Source organism: Chiloscyllium punctatum, chromosome 41 (assembly GCF_047496795.1).
Source record: "Chiloscyllium punctatum isolate Juve2018m chromosome 41, sChiPun1.3, whole genome shotgun sequence".
NCBI classification, from domain to species: Eukaryota; Metazoa; Chordata; class Chondrichthyes; order Orectolobiformes; family Hemiscylliidae; genus Chiloscyllium; species Chiloscyllium punctatum.
In genome coordinates this window covers 62,552,968-62,569,221 of record NC_092779.1, presented here as the reverse complement: position 1 = coordinate 62,569,221, position 16,254 = coordinate 62,552,968, and the positions used below count along the sequence as shown (strand labels likewise).

General features: G+C 45.5%; 2 non-coding genes across 2 annotated transcripts; one reads left to right on the top strand and one right to left on the bottom strand.

Annotated features, from left to right (window-relative positions):
- Positions 1 to 2,048: 2,048 nt before the first annotated feature.
- Positions 2,049 to 2,130, top strand: trnal-uaa (transfer RNA leucine (anticodon UAA)). Its single transcript has one exon. It is a non-coding gene; the product is annotated as a tRNA-Leu (tRNA).
- Positions 2,131 to 3,882: 1,752 nt separating this feature from the next.
- Positions 3,883 to 3,964, bottom strand: trnal-uaa (transfer RNA leucine (anticodon UAA)). Its single transcript has one exon. It is a non-coding gene; the product is annotated as a tRNA-Leu (tRNA).
- Between the last annotated feature and the right edge of the window lie 12,290 nt (positions 3,965 to 16,254).

Genomic DNA, 16,254 nt, shown 5'->3' with positions numbered 1-16,254 from the left:
GCTGTCGGTTTATGTGTCTGTTGTAACCCAGTGTGTTCAGAGGAGTCTGACTGTCAGTTCCCAGCAATTTATTTTAATAACGGGGAGTATCCTTTTCAAATTGCCTGGTGGCATATCTTCGTTGGGAATTTCGTGTGCCAGATATCTGGGAATGAAATCGGGGGGATATCATTCTTGGCAAAGAAATTGTGTGGCAGTCAGGAATTGTCACGGACCAGCTGTCCCGAGTAGCAATCCGTCCAGACGGCAAGGTTTGGTGAGAACAGCACAATAGTAATAGGACAGGGCAAACAGAATGCAGACAGAGAATTTCTAGAAGCAGGACACTCATCTGCGGATTCCATCAATAAACAGATTCATCTGGACCCAGTCTGTAACCCCAAAAACCGGAAGCAGCGGGAATGAAACCAAATCAATTCCAACTGCCCCAGGACAGCAGCGCTTCACAAAAGACTCTGCAGCCCTGAGGATGGCACCCAGAAATGTGAGGAAAATGCTGCAAACCATCTTCCCAGCTCCGCCAAACATTCCAACAACAATTCCAGGAAGCACACGGCCTCCATATCTTTCTGCTCCAATACGCTCCGGTTTTCTGCAGCAGAGTATTGTACCCTGAATCCCCGGGAACAAGGTGAGGATGGCAACCCGTACACGGCCAGGAACGGCAGTGAGAGTGAAGGCAACAGCTGCCATTGTCGTATGGACAGCCACAAACACTCCCTTTGAAAAGGACTTTGTCCATATGAAAGTTTGTACGGCAGTATAACCCGGGGACCAAACAGACTGCGCTGGGGATTCATCTTGCGAACAATTTACGGTGGGCACCGTTTTCCCTGAAAGTGAGTGGGGATTGATATTTCATTGCTGATGTGAAACCAGATCCTACACTGAATCTGCTCGCCGGTTTTTGTTGCTGTGGTGAAACGGTGGGCAATCACGGTGTGAAACGTTGTTCTAGATCTCTGGTTTCCTTCATTCCTGTCCTGGTCAGGGAGGGTGGGGATTGGTCCCCTCCATCAGATGGAGGTACCAGCGCATTGTTGACCCAATTGAATCAAGAATGGAATTGGTCATCTTCACTTCTCATGGTTCATTGTTGTTCTGTTTTGTTGGATGTTACTTGAGCACTTTCTGGGACTTGACAATGCATTAAAGCTGCAGTCTGTTTGTAAGCACGGTTTGGAATTGTCTCGCTGCAGTACATGACATAGACGACTCGCACTCCCTCAAAGTCAGCATGTCAGTGTGTCTGGGAATGGGTCCGCCTTTTCTCTTATGCTTCTGTTCCTCGCTAAGAGCTGTCAGTTTTTGGACTCGCTCGAGTGCTGAGGGGGTAACACAATTTGTGTGGTATTTTTCTTCAGGCCAAACTCCACCCTCCAGGAAAAATAGCCAAACGCGCTGAGGAACAAACACCACGCGTTTCTTTAGCAAATGGTCTATTCAAGCTGGTGTCAGCTTCTGGAGCGTCTCAGAATTGCCAAGCACGGAAACAGACCCTGCTATCGAACTTGCCACTGCTCAACAGATAACCGAAATTAATCTAACCAAGATTTGCCAAAATTTGTCCCTTATCTCTCCGAACCCTTTCAGATGCCTTTGAAATGTTGTGAGCGCACCAGTCTCTGCCCCTAAATATGGCAATTCATTCTGTACACACGGAAATGTCTGTGTGCAAAACAAGTGACCCTCACATCCCCTTTAAATGTTACTGTTCTCACATTTAACCAATGTTATCTCGCTTTGAACTCATGTGCCTTGTGAAAAATTACTCCCTGACTCTTTTCTCTGTCCGTCTGCCTCATGACTTTATAAAATTCTGTAAGGCCATTCGTCAGCCCTGAAGCTCCAGGGAAAATTGTCGAAGACAATTCAGCTTCGTGCTATTGTCCAAACAGTGAAAACCTTGCAAACCCTTTCAAATACTTTCGAAATTGTTCCACGTTCGTTACTGAATGCGCGATCTGTCAGTGCCTGAAGTGAAGCGATGCTGAAATGCTTTTAATGAAATTTTGGCGCTGCGCCCCCCCCCCCACCCCCCCCGGTGTGGTAGCGTGGCCGAGTGGTCTAAGGCGCTGGATTTAAGCTCCAGTCTCTATCGAGTCGTGGGTTCGAATCCCAGCGCTACCAAAATGTCGGTTGTTCTGCTACAGGCAGTTGAGCAGAACCGCAATTCTGCGTTTTCGTTGTTGTATTTGCCGCTGCTCAGGTCAACTCATTCCGTCTGAGTCTGAAAACAGTGTGAGCCCTGCTGTCGGGCCCTCTTATGGCCAGTTTCTGTGTCTCAAATAGTCACTGCATTTGGCTGGAAGCTTGGTGGTTCAAGCAAACCCTTAGCAATGAACCTCAATTACTTCAGTTAAAGCATTGAGACCAACCATGTCCCGACACTGCAACCACGAGAACCCACCAGAGTCTGCAGCTGGATGTGGCCCCAATCTCTCCAAGGCCCCGCTGCCAACAGAAAGCGGCTACTGCAGCTTCAATCAGCGGCTTCCTGCTCAGCCCTGGGACACAGCACATGGAAAATCCTTCCCCAGGAACGGCTCTTCCCGTGTGAAAGGGACAACCATTCCACTTTAAATTAGACACGGCTTCAGAGGATTGTTCCTGTTCTTGGAACGTTTCATAAACAAAACTCCTGTCTCGCAAATAAGAAGTGGGAAAAGTTGTTGGCAGGAAGAATAGAGAAAGTGTTGACTGTGAGGACTCTGTCTCGTCAGCAGATGGGATTCCTTAGACTCGAAACAGAAATGATTGGGTTTCCTTAGTTAATTTCCCAATTGATTGGGAAATTGATTGGGAAACCAATTAATTGATTTCCCAAGCGACATAAAGATGAGGATAAAAATATGAAAATATTTATATTGAGCCTTAAATCCAGAGACAAGTGCTAAATAGATAATAATGTTGTGTTGGAATAATAGCTGAGAAACGGAAAGTGTGAATGATAACATTTGTGTTTGGGAGGAATGAACTGGATCCTTGTAAATTGCAATGCCGGGTGAAATATGCTCAGTATGAAATCACACACTCATCAATCGTGAGCCAGGCCCAGCTACTTTAGTCCGAGAGCATGAGATGCTTAATCTCAGGGCCGTAGGTTCAAGCCACACGATGGGCCCTTTCCCTCCTTTAAAGAAATCCATCTCTCTGCCCCACTTGCAGTATTGTAACCCAGTGTAGGGGTTGGTTTGGACACGTCGATCCGACTGTGTTTGATCATACCTCGGTTTCTGAGTGAAAGCTGTCTCCACTTGCCCATAAGATGGAATCCCATCTGCTGACGAGACAGAGTCCTCACAGTCAACACTTTCTCTATTCTTCCTGCCAACAACGTTTCCCACTTCTTATTTGCGAGACAGGAGTTTTGTTTATGAAACGTTCCAAGAACAGGAACAATCCTCTGAAGCCGTGTCCAATTTAAAGTGGAATGGTTGTCCCTTTCACACGGGAAGAGCCGCTCATGGGGAAGGATTTTCCATGTGCTGTGCCCCAGGGCTGAGCAGGAAGCCGCTGATTGAAGCTGCAGGAGCCGCTTTCTGTTGGCAGCGGGGCCTTGGAGAGATTGGGGCCACATCCAGCTGCAGACTCGGGAGAGTTCTTGTGGTTGCAGTGTCGGGACATGGTTGGTCTCAATGCTTGAACTGAAATAGTTGAGGGTCGGTGCTAAGGGCGGGCGAACCACCAAACTTCCAGACAAATGCACTGACTATTTGAGATATGCAGATATCCGAAAGCAGAGGGGTTGAGGAGGGTCCGACAGCAAGGACTCACACTGTTTTCAGACTCAGTCGGAATGAGTTGACCTGAGCAGCAGCAAACACAACAACGAAGAGTTACGGCTCTCTTCAACTGCCTGTAGCATAACAACCGCGACTTTGGTAGCGGTGGGATTCGAACCCACGACTCGATAGAGACTGGAGCTTAAATCCAGCGCCTTAGACCACTCGGCAACGCTACGACAGCGAAGCTGAGTGCCAAAATTCCTTTACAAGCGTTTCAGCATCGCTTCACTTCAGGCACAAACAGATCGCGCATTCAGTAACGAACGTGGAACAATTTCGAAAGTATTTGAAAGGGTTTCCAAGGTTTGCACTGTTTGGACAATAGCAAGAAGCTGAATTGTCTTCGACAGTTTTCCCTGGAGCTTCAGGGCTGAGGAATGGCCTTCCAGAATTTTATAAAGACATGAGGCAGACGGACAGAGAAAAGAGTCAGGGAGTAATTTTTCACAAGGCACATGAGTTCAAAGCGAGATAACATTGGTTAAATGTGAGAACAGTAACATTTAAAGGGAATGTGAGGGACACTTGTTTTGAACACAGACATTTCCGTGTGTACAGAATGAATTGTCATATTTAGTGTCAGAGACTGGTGCGCGCACAACATTTCAAAGGCAGCTGAAAGGGTTCGGAGAGATAAGGGACAAATTTTGGCAAACATTGGTTAGATTAATTTCGGTTATATGTTTAGCAGTGGCAAGTTAGATAGCAGAGTCTGTTTCCGTGCTTGGCAACTCTGATATGCTCCAGAAGCTGACACCAGCTTGAACAGACCATTTGCTAAAAACACGAGCTGTTTGTTACTCAGTGCGTTTGGCTATTTTTCCTGGAGGGTGGAGTTTGGCCTGAAGAAAAATACCACACAAATTGTGTTACCCCCCCTCAGCACTCCAGCGAATCCAAAAACTGACAGCTCTTAGCGTGGGACAGAAGCAAAACAGAAAAGGCGGACCCATTCCCAGACACACTGACATGCTGACTTTGAGGGAGTGCGAGTCGTCTATGTCATGTACTGCAGCGAGACAATTCCAAACCGTGCTTCTAAACAGACTGGAGCTTTAATGCATTGTCAAGTCCCAGAAAGTGCTCAAGTAACATCCAACAAAACAGAACCACAATGAACCATGAGAAGTGAAGATGACCAATTCCATTCTTGATTAAATTGGGTCAACAATGCGCTGGTCCCTCCATCTGATGGAGAGGACAAATCCCCAGCCTCCCTGACCAGGACAGGAATGAAGGAAACCAGAGAGCGATAACAACGTTTCACACCGTGATTGCCCACCGTTTCACCACAGCAACTGATGCCCGAGCCCGATTCTACCATTTAAGGGTGCGCTACTCTCATTCTCCCATTTACTGTTGCCATGCACCAATTCTCTAATTTAGCTCCACTGTGCTCCAGCTCTCTCATTTACAGATGGCCCGCACCAATTCTCCAATTCAGTGTTGGTTAGCACCATTCCCCTCAATTACTGAAGCCCACTCAGTGTTGCCTCACTCCAATCCCCATACTGACTGATGCCCTCGCCCAATTTCGGGGTTCCGTACACTAAGTCTCCCAAAAGATATTGTCCTGCCCCAATTCTCCCATTTAGTGCAACACAGCATAACTCACCCATTTCGTGCTGAACTGCACTAATCCACCCATTATCTGATGCCCTCTTGCAAATTCTCACATTTCGATAAGTCCTTTCCCAATTGTTTCCATTTTGTAGTTCCTTCCAATGATTCTCCAATTTCGTGGAGAGCTGCCAGGATTCTTAAATTTAGGTGTGGACAAGTTGGATCGAAGGGTCTGTTTCCGTGCTGTACATCTCTGAGGCTGTAATTACTGCTCCACTTCCCTGCACCAATTCTCCCATTTCCCAATCCTGTACTAATTCGGGAATTTCACCAACTCACCCATTGAGGTTATCCTGCCCCAGTCCTCCCACTTAGAATTTAATGGCACCTACATGAATTCTCCAATTATTGTTGTCCTACATCAATTCCTTCCATTTAGCTGTTCCCTGATACACATCTTCCACGTACGGATGACCTGCTGATTTTTTTTTATCATTTAGTGATGCACTGAACTGAATCTCCAATTTACCGATGCTTGCAACATTTCTTCTTTTTATTGATTCCGTGGACACTATTCCCAATTTCAAAATGCTCTGCTTGAATTTTCTAATATATTGACATTCACACCACTTTTCCAATGTAATGGCACCGTGCACCGAATCTCCCATTTATTGATTCCCCCCAAATCTCCCATTTACTCATATCCCTGTACTAATTCTCCCATTTACTGATGCCCGAGCCCGATTCTACCATTTAAGGGTGCGCAACTCTAATTCTCCCATTTACTGGTGCCATGCACCCACTCTCTAATTTAGCTCCACTGTGCACCAGGTCTCCCATTCAGTATTTCTCTGCAACAATTCTCTCATTTAGTAACCAGCTGCCAGAATTCTCTAATCTTGGCGATCCCTGCATCAAATCTCCTAATTACTGATCCTACACATATCTTTCCTTTGGTGGTGAACTGCACCAACTCCCCCATTTCGTGGTACACTGCATTGATTCTAGACCATTAATCCTTTGCAACATTTGTCCTATTTCCTGATTCACTGCCCGTGTTCTCCCATTTGCTCCAATTCTCGAAGTTATCAGCACCCTGCACCAGGTCTCTCATTTACTGATACCCCACACCAATACTCCAATTCAGTGTTGCTGAGCACCACTTTCCCCAATTACTGAAGTCCTGAACCAGTTCTCCTCACAGTGCTGCCTTGCACAATCATCATATTGACTGAGAACGTCGAACGCTTTTTGGGTGCCCTACTCTAAATCTCCCATCAAGTATTGCCCTGCCCGAATTCTCCCATTTAGTGTTACACTGCACCAATTCTTCCATGAAGGTCCTCAATAGGTTAAAAAGGCAAGGTGATTTCCCTGTGGTGGGGGTGTCCAGAAGCAGATGGTACATGTTAACGTTGAGAGGGGAAACATAAAAGGGACCTGAGAGGGACATTTTTCATGCAGAGGGCACTGTGTGCATTAGCTGCCAGAGGAAGTAGTGGAGGCTGGTCCAATTACATTTTGATAAGACCTTGCCCAATTCTCCCGTTAAGTTGTTCCTTGCAATGGTTCAATTGAGTGGAGTGCTGCCAGAATTCTTAAATTGTGGCATGGACAAGTTGGATCGAAAGATCTTTTTCTGTGTTGTAAATCTCTATGATTGTATGACTCTATTTATGGCTATTTCCCCCGTTTCCCTATCCTGCACAAATCCTGGAACTGCACCAACTCTCCCATTGAGTGTTATCCTGCCCCCATTCTCCCACTTCGAATTTAATGGCACCTGCATGAATTCTCCAATTATTGGCAACCTGCATTTTTTTTTAATTTGATGGTGCACTGAACTGAATCTCCGATTAACTGATGCTTGCAACAACAATTCTTCTTATTGATTTCCTGCCCCTATTTCCCAATTTAGACATGCTCTGCTCCAATTCTCTAATATATTGACATTCACACCACTTTTCCAATGTAATGGTACCGTGCACCGAGTCTCCCATTTATTGATTCCCACCAAATCTCCTATTTACTCATATCCCTGTACTAATTCTCCCATTTACTGATGCCCGAGCCTGATTCTACCATTTAAGGGTGCGCTACTCTAATTCTCCCATTTACTGGTGCCATGCACCTATTCTGTAATTTAGCTCCACTGTGCACCAAGTTTCCCATTCAGTATTTCTCTGCAACAATTCTCTCATTTAGTAACCAGCTGCCAGAATTCTCTAATCTTGGCGATCCCTGCATCAAATCTCCTAATTACTGATCCTACACATATCTTCCCTTTAGTGGTGAACTGCATCAACTCCCCCATTTCGTGGTGCACTGCATTGATTCTAGACCAATAATCCTTTGCAACATTTGTCCTATTTCCTGATTCACTGCCCTTGTTCTCCCATTTGCTCCAATTCTCGAAGTTATCAGCACCCTGCACCAGGTCTCTCATTTACTGATACCCCACACCAATTCTCCAATTCCGTGTTGCTGAGCACCACTTTCCCCAATTACTGAAGTCCTGAACCAGTTCTCCTCACAGTGCTGCCTTGCACAATCATCATATTGACTGAGAACGTCGAACGCTTTTTGGGTGCCCTACTCTAAATCTCCCATCAAGTATTGCCCTGCCCGAATTCTCCCATTTAGTGTTACACTGCACCAATTCTTCCATGAAGGTCCTCAATAGGTTAAAAAGGCAAGGTGATTTCCCTGTGGTGGGGGTGTCCAGAAGCAGATGGTACATGTTAACGTTGAGAGGGGAAACATAAAAGGGACCTAAGGGGAACATTTTTCATGCAGAGGGCACTGTGTGCATTAGCTGCCAGAGGAAGTAGTGGAGGCTGGTCCAATTACATTTTGATAAGACCTTGCCCAATTCTCCCGTTAAGTTGTTCCTTGCAATGGTTCAATTGAGTGGAGTGCTGCCAGAATTCTTAAATTGTGGCATGGACAAGTTAGACCGAAAGATCTTTTTCTGTGTTGTAAATCTCTATGATTGTATGACTCTATTTATGGCTATTTCCCCAGTTTCCCTATCCTGCACAACTCCTGCACCAACTCTCCCATTGAGTGTTATTCTGCCCCCGTTCTCCCACTTCGAATTTAATGGCACCTGAATGAATTCTCCAATTATTGGCAACCTGCATTTTTTTTCATTTGATGGTGCACTGAACTGAATCTCCGATTAACTGATGCTTGCAACAACAATTCTTCTTATTGATTTCCTGCCCCTATTTCCCAATTTAGACATGCTCTGCTCCAATTCTCTCATATATTGACACTCAAAGCAGTTTTCCAATGTCATGGCCCTGTGCACTGAATCTCCCATTTATTGATTCCCACCAAATCTCCCATTTACTCATACCCCTGTACTAATTCTCCCATTTACTCATACCCCTGTACTAATTCTCCCATTTCCTCATACCCCTGTACTAATTCTCCCATTTACTCATACCCCTGTACTAATTCTCCCATTTACTCATACCCCTGTACTAATTCTTCCACTTACTGATGCCCTAGCCAGATTCTACCATTTAGCAGGAGCCTCAGCTTTGGTAAGTGTGACTAGACCATGAAACCAGAAGGAACAGAAAGCCAATCAAGTGAGAGAAACTAAAAGCAATGGAGTTGTCAGAGGGAGATCACAGGAAGTGACCCCTTTTCCTACAGCAAAGAACCTAAGACCAGGAGGCAGTGTTTCCTCCCCATGCTGGGTTTCAGGAAATATGGTCAGCGCTGAAGCTGGGTTTGCAATGGGACGGGCAGGATACTATGTTACTGACCATGTAGGTGTGAACAACATACAAGGGTCTGCCTCGTCACTCTCAGGAACTCACTGTTTAACTAAGAAGCTGACCCACTGGATTAATATCTGTGTGCAGTGTTAATTAGCACAGGGCCAATCAGATCAGGGAGCTCCCTTGGTTCCTTGTAGACTGCTGTGGGAGAAATGGGTTCTGGTTCCCTTCTCACAGATGCTGCCTGACCTGCTGAGGTTAGATTTCAGATCCCCAGGAACAGCACGGGTTTCCCTTTATGTATTTTCTTTCTCCTTACTCAATGGGTCATTTGTGATGCTTAAGATCCCACATGTTTTCTATTTCCCTCTTCAGCAGATCTTGTTACAGTAAAAGACCTGTGCACATGAACACCAAGGTAACTCTATCCATGTTCACATTTCACACTCTGTAGTTCGGTCGAGTTTGTCTCCCTTTAGCCTTTTATCCCAAACTCCATCACAGCGGGCTTCAGTCTGTTCATTTCCCTCCACAACCTTCTGCTTTTTCCTGGAGACATTATTATTTACCTGTCTGTACAAACAATCCTGTTGGCTGGTATCATCGTCAGTATCATCTCCAAATCCAAGTTAGATGTCAAAGAAAATATTGATTGTCTTTTCTGTCTCGATAATAAATGACCATCTGTATAATTCATATATAGAGAACAACATGATTTAAATATTCATCCTTACAGTACAAAGCAAGTTGGATTTTAATTCTGCTGTTTGCAAGTTGCAGTAATTTATGATCTTTCTGCATTTTTCCATCCGAGCGCATTATTTCTCCATGGTGAGCTTGAGCCATTTATTACAATAGCTTCAGTTTTTATCCAGCCTCTTTTGTAATAAGTTGTCAAACAGACTGGACGGCATTACCTTCATTCATCTTTGATTTTATTTCATCACATTTGTTGAATTTTAACTCCACACTGACTCTCCTTATACAGAGCCACCCTCTCCAGTTGGGTTTGTGTTGCTCTGCTCCAGGTATATTCCAAGTGTAAACAGCACCCGGGGCAAACTGACCCGCCTGTTGTCATCAGGAATAGATTCTTGATGTACTTTTGAAACTGGTGTCACATTGGCAAACTTGTATGTTGGGGCAGTAGAATTACCCTTTGGGTAGAGAACTGGCTCGAAGGTAGAAGACAGAAAGTGGTGGGGAGGGTTGCTTTTCAGACTGGAGGCCTGTGACCAGCGGTGTGCCCCAAGGATCGGTGCTGGGTCCACTGTTGTTTTGTCATTTCTATAAATGATTTGGATGTGACCAGAGGACGAATGGTTAGTAAGTTTGCAGTGACAGTAAATTTGGAGGACAGTGAAGATGGTTACCTCAGAGTACAATGGGATCTTGATGAGATGGGCCAATGGGCCGAGGAGTGGCAGATGGAGATTAATTTAGATAAATGTGAGGTGCTGTATTTTGGAAAGGCAAAAGAGAGCAGGACATTTACACTGAATGGACAAGGTACTAGGGATGTTGGTAAACAAATAGACCTGGAGTGTAGCATCATAGATCGTTGAAGGTGTACTGACATTTCGATAGGATAGTGAAGAAAGTGTTTGTCATTTTTGTCTTTATTGCTCAGTTAATTGTGTAAAGGAGTTGGGAGGTCATGATGCAGTATTGGTTCAGCCCCTTTTGCTACATAATGTGCAATTCTGGACGCGCTCCTAAAAGAAGGGTGTTGTGAAACTTTAAAGGGTTCAGAAAAGATTAACAAGGATGTTGCCAAGGTTGGAGGGTTTGTGCTGGAGGTTAAGAATGTATAGGTTGAGGCTATTATCCCTGGAGCGTCAGTGGCTGAGGGGGATCCTTATAGAGATTCACAAAATCATGAAGAACCCTCAATAGGGTAAAAAGGCAAGGTGATTTCCCTGTGGTGGGGGAGTCCAGAAGCAGATGGCATATGTTAAAGATGAGCAGGGAAACATAAAAAGGACCTAAGGGGAACATTTTTGACCCAGAGGGCACTGTGTGCATGAGCTGCCAGAGGAAGTAGTGGAGGCTGGTACAATTACAACATTTAAAAGGTATCTGGGTGGGTGTAGGAATTAAAAAGGGTTCAGAGGAACATGGGCCAAATTCTGACAAATAGGATGAGATTGACATCGGATATCAGTTCAGCATGGATGTGTTGGACTGAATGATTTGTTTCTGAGCTTATATTGCTCTGAGTTGGTTTAGCTCCGGATTGTAGCTCGATGAAGCAGAAAATAAAGTATGGTACAGAGTTAGACAGAGAGATCGTGCTGATCTCATCAGGTTTATCCTGTTTTCCTGATCCTCCTCCTTCAATCAATGCATTTTTCCGATCCTCATTCAGAATTCCTGGAGCTCTGTAACTGGTCTGGAACAATGTGTTAAAAGTCCTATTGCAGTCCACACGAGGTACCTTTCCCACTGCCCTGCTCCCACGGCCTGCAATGCTGCAGACTGAGCAGACAACCCGAAGCACAATGATGAGCTCCTTCCGGCCCACGGCCCTCCTTCTCACTGAATGAAGACAATCACCAGAAGCAGAATCCAGCTCTTGTTGGAGCCTTGAATACCTGACTCTGCCTCACTGAGTGAAGATTGGACTCAGAAACAGAAATGAAATCAACTTCCTATCTGCATTGTGTCACTCTTTAAGATCTCTGTGTGTCTGAGTTCAGTTCATTTGATTGGAGACTGTGGATAGTGAGTCCCCAGTGAAATGGAAAGAATGGTGGAGGAGCTCACTGAGGGACATCTCTCAAAGAGAGAATCAGAAAGATGCTATTCCCCATTGGAAGGGATTAAGGGGAATTGATGTTTCAGAAAAACGTTATAGTGATGTTTGTAAAACTTAGGACTCTGAGTGTTTTGTGGCTGGAGTTTATTTTATCCTTGTGTAGATTTGACACATTAACCCTCCCTCCCCACCACTACAGAAGCTGTTGGAACTGTTCAGTGTTTCCAGCGGCTTCTGTAATTATTTCAGGTTCCTGACAGGAGCAGTCTCTCACTTTTCGAACAAAACAAACCCATCCTTGTGCTGTACCCAATATTTCAATAAGATATGGGAAGCAGCAGAGGGGAAAGCTTCCGAGATGCTGAGCAATGCTGCCCGGTTCCACACTGCAATTCACAGGAACCATCACCAGGACATCAAGCAGCAATCTGACAGATCCGTTTTAGCACAGAATGAAAGATTTATTAGATGACATTACAGTGTGGAAACAGGCCCTTCGGCCCAACAAGTCCACACCGACCCGCCGAACCGCAACCCACCCATACCCCTACATCTACATCTACCCCTTACCTAACACTTCGGGCAATTTAGCATAGCCAATTCACCTGACCTGCACATCTTTGGACTGTGGGAGGAAACCCACGCAGACAAGGGGAGAATGTGCAAACTCCACACAGTCAGTCGCCTGAGGCGGGAATTGAACCCGGATATCTAGCGCTGTGAGGCAGCAGTGCTAACCACTGTGCCGCCCACCCGAGTGCCTTACTTTTAAAAGGCTGTTTACAAACCACAACACTGTAATGGCCAGGAATCGAACCCGGATCAACTGCTTGGAATGCAGCTCTGCTCCCCACTGTCCCACCATCACTCTGCTTCCAGCTCCCTCCCCATTCCCAAACACACTTAACAAGGCCGTGATCATCACCAACTGGATTGGGGCTGAAATCCAAACAAGAAATTGCTGGAGAAGCTCAGCAGGTCTGACAGCACCAGAATCAGAAGCCTTCAGTTCTGAAGACCAATCCCTGTGATCTGAAAGGTTCCCTCCCCACAGATGCTGCCAGACCTGCTGAGTTTCCCCAGCAATTTCTGTGCTGTCTCTCAGATCTGCAGCATCTGCAGTTCTTTGTTGGAAACAAAGCAAACGTTGAGCCACCGAAGGGGATATTGGGTCAGGTGATAGTCTCCCTCATCCATAGAGACAGATGGGAAGGAGCATGGAATCATAGAGTCCCTACAGTATGGAAACCGGCCATTCTGCCCATCATGTAACCCACCAAGACCCTCCCCCACCCCCACCTCTCCCTGTAACCCCCCATTTCCCATGGGTTATCCACCTCACCTACTCATCCCTGTATACTACGGATAGTTTCCCATGGCCAACCCACCCTAACCTGCACGTGTCTGGACTGTGGGAGGAAACCGGAGAACCCGGAGGGAACCCACACAGACCCGGAGAGAATGTGCAAACCCCACACAGACAGTCTTCATTCAGACAGGGATCTGGGGAATTGGAGAGGTTTAGAGAGGGAGTCCAGGCGATTAGGCTGGTATGTTAGTGATGGGCCGAACAGCCTGATCTCAGTGCTGTAAAAACTCTACAGAAACATGCCTCCCTAGATGCAGCATTCATCACAGTTTGTATTGTGTTTTAATCCGTCCTGTTATTGACCTTATTCTGAATGAAATGGATGGAGAGGGGTTGTTTGTGCATTCAGTCAGATCTGTGTATTGGTGGGTCAGGAGCATCATACCCAATAACAACAAGGGGAGGGCGGATTGAATTCCTGCCCCTTACAGATCCCATTGCAACATGCCATTTCCTCAAGGATTTCATTTGGTTTAAGATGTTTTAATTTTAATATCACCACAATATATAGATGTCCTTTTGTGCATGTTATGAATTTGGACAGAGCGATCCCTCTTTTCTCTGTGAACAAACGGAATATCAAGGAGTCAGATTGGGGAATGTGTCCTCTCATAGAAACAGGAACAGGGAGATGTCATTCCCTCTGAAATAAACACAGGCCATGCTGAGAAATCTGATAAGGTCAGGCAGCATCTATAGGGAGAAGGGAAAGATTAACCCGTGTGTTATGAGGGTGGGGGGATTCAGCAGAGCAGAAGGAAGTTAGAAAAGTAATGATTCCTGAGCAATTGGAATGGGGGGTAACGCTGAAGAAAGAATGAGATGGTTTGTAATAGGGTGGAGGCTGCAGAGATTTAATGATAAACGGTTCCATGGAAACAAATCCAAAGGGATTGGGAGTTGGTTCAGTAAACATCGAAGAGCTCAGGAAATGTGAGCAGGAGGAGACTGTACAGCCTGTTTAAACCGTTCAGTCTGTTCTGGCAGTCAATCCAATCATAGCTGGTTTGAGATTTCAAATCCGGTTTCCTATCCACTCCCCATATCCCGTGCCACCCTGAGACCCCGGCAATCTGTCTATTCCAATCTGAGCTGTACTCAGTGAGGGAGCATCCACAATCCTCAGGGAGAGAGAATATTAAAGACTTAGAGGCCTTAGTGGGAAACGCTGTCTCCTCATCTCAGTCCCAAATAACCTGCCCCTTACCCTGAGAGGGTGGTAATCAAACCCGAATGAATTGCGGATGCTGTAACATTAACGCTGATTTCTCTGTACAGATGCTGCCTGACCTGCTGAGCATTTCCAGCAACTCCTGAGACTGTGTTATTGTGTTTCAGATTCCCAGACCCACAGGAATAATTTCTCAGCATATCCCCTCTCAAGCCTCTTCACAATCTGAGATATTCAAATCAAATCGCCTTTCAATTTTCTAGAATATCGACCCAATTTATTCAGATATTCAGCACTGGAGCACACGGGTCCCAAATACTGAGGTTTATTTTGTGATTCATTCATGTGTTTGGGTCATTTCCGCTGGGTCCCCACGGATTGCTCAGATATAATTGCTCTGGTGAAGGTGACGGTGAGTTATTGCCTTGAATTGCTGCCATTTATTTGGTGCAGATAAACCCACAATGATGTAAGGGAGGGAGTTCCAGGATTTCCAACCAATGGCACTTGTGGGACTGAGATGTTTTTCCAAGTCAGGGTGGGGAGTGGCTTGATGTGGAATTGTCACCTGGTGGTGTTCCCGTGTATCTGCTGTGTTCAGCATTCCACATGATAGTGCCGTGGGTCTGGAAGCTGCTCTGGAAGGAACCTTGGGGAATTTCTCCAGTCCATCTTGTCTATGGTACACACTGCTGTTACTGAGTGTCGGTGGTGGAGACAGGGGATGTTTGTAGCTGTGGTGCTGAACAAGCTGCACTGCAAGTTTATTCCACCTAATTCTGGAGAACCCAACTCCCCTCCATCATCATCAATCCATTTCCCATACGGACACCCAGTGATTACACGGATCTGTTAATTGTCCAAATGACCATGAGATTGTAACCAGATTCCCCTCTTCCCTGAAAATGGTCTGAGGGCCATCCCGTGACTGTGACACTTTCTCCTGGACATTCCATCTGTAAAAGCTGGGAATCAGCTGATGGGACCCAGACTGTGTTACAGATGGTGACACTCAGGGGGACTCTCACTCACTGCACACCGATTCTGTCTGTCTTTGTGTACGTGTCTCTCTGAATGTGTGTGCACATTATCGTGTGTGTTTCTGTCTCTGTGTTTCCGTCTGTGTCTACCCATCTATCTCTGTCTGTCATTAGTGTCTGTGTGAGTATGTGTGTGTCTCATTGTGTGTATTAGTGAGTGTCTCCATTTTTATGTGTCTCTCTGTCTGTATCTCTTTGCTGCGGACTCCCTGTTGTTTTGGGAACTGAATGTATTAAAGTGGGGCTTAAACTCGCCTCTATCTTTGTCTCTGTCTATTTCTCTTCTGTTTAAAGTGACACAATGCTTTTGGTCCTGATGATGCGTGTATGTGTGTGTGTTTCGTGTCTGTGTGTGAGACAGATGTCAATACAAACAGATACTCAGAGACACATACACAGAGATGTGCAGAGAAAAGCACAGCAGCACATAGAGGGTCACACATGCAGGTACGTCACACAGGCATACACACACACAAACACACAGACAGATATCGATGGAGACAGCAAAAGTGAAGACACTGACAGAATTCCTTGTTCCTAAAACTAACTGAGAAATTAATAGATTTTTTAGGAATATTTGACTTTACTCGAAAGTTGTCCATGATCTTAGCTAGATGGCTGTGCATTTAACAAATTTGTGAAGGAAATAAGAAAAAGTGGCTTAGTTATCAGAGTGCGAGGTTACCTTTGAAAGGTGAAAGCAGTTTGAATCAATGAACCACTTTTGGCCATCCCTGAGTTGTCCAGTCTTATCAAAATAGCCGCTGATGCTGGTGAATTGTGGCGAAGTGCTGTCTTGTTCCAGGATAATGAGTTAGGAATTGTGAATCC